The 1114-nt window shown below is 41.1% G+C and overlaps 1 non-coding gene across 1 annotated transcript; it reads left to right on the forward strand.

Annotated features, from left to right (window-relative positions):
- The first annotated feature begins 485 nt into the window (after positions 1-485).
- On the forward strand, positions 486-570 carry TRNAE-UUC (transfer RNA glutamic acid (anticodon UUC)). Its single transcript has one exon. It is a non-coding gene; the product is annotated as a tRNA-Glu (tRNA).
- The last annotated feature ends 544 nt before the right edge of the window (positions 571-1114 follow it).

Below are 1114 nucleotides of genomic sequence, written 5' to 3' on the forward strand. Positions count from 1 at the left end.
ACTGATTAAATTCCAGGCCAATTTACAAAGACCCTTGGCTCCTGCTTGATCAAAATTTGATTTATCTGATCTCCACCTCATTCACCTGGGTCTCACAAGGTCCCACCTCTACCCTGGTTCTTGTCTTTCTAGGCATTGGACTCCTATTTTCTAAAGTTTTTGACTTAGCTCACCCATCTTTCTTGGTTGGAACTTTTTGTTATAATCATAGCTCCACAGAGTTTTTTAGGATTCTGGCTCCTTGTCAGAGTCCAGACAGGTAGGCCAGTGTTGACCTCATCTTGAAGAGAAGAGTAGAGAAGAGAAAGGCTCAGATAACACATCTTTATCTCTTACCAGATATCATGATATTGTTTATTTCTCTCACAAATACTGAATGTACTTCTTAACATATAGTAGACCCTGAAAATATTTATTGAATTTAACTGCAGAATATGTATCATGGGTTGAATTGTGTCCTCTTAAAATTCACATGTTAAAGGGGCGCCTGGGTGGCTTAGTCGGTTGAGCGTCTGACTTTCGCTCAGGTTGTGATCTCGCAGTTCGTGGGTTCGAGCCCCGCGTCAGGCTCTGTGCTGACTGCCAGCTCAGAGCCTGGAGCCTGTTTCAGTCTGTGACTCCCTCTCTCTCTGACCCTCCCCTGCTCACGCTGTCTCTCTCTCTCTCTCCTAGACATAAATAAAACATTTAAAAAAAAATTTCACATGTTAAAGTCATAATCCCCAATATATCACAATGTAACACTTTGGATGTAAGATCTTTACAGAGGTAACCAAAGTAACATGAGATTATTAGGGTGAGTCTTAACCCAACATGACTGGTGTCCTTATTAAAAAGGGGACATACAGACCCAGAAATACATGTATAGGGAACATGGCCATCTACAAGTTAAAGAGATTGATAGGGGAATATAGCCTTCCCTCACAACCTTCAGAAGGACCCAACCCTGACGACACCTGGATGTTGGATCTCTAACTCAGAACTGTGAAACAATTTATTTCTTTTGTTTATGCCATGCAATGTACTATGGTACAGCAGACTTGGCAAAGTAACACAGGCTTAATTGTATTTTCTCACACATAAAACAGAGATAGTAACATTGACTACCTCACAG

The sequence above is a fragment of the Crocuta crocuta genome, unplaced genomic scaffold (genome assembly GCF_008692635.1).
Source record: "Crocuta crocuta isolate KB4526 unplaced genomic scaffold, BGI_CrCroc_1.0 scaffold118, whole genome shotgun sequence".
In the NCBI taxonomy this organism is placed as follows: domain Eukaryota; kingdom Metazoa; phylum Chordata; class Mammalia; order Carnivora; family Hyaenidae; genus Crocuta; species Crocuta crocuta.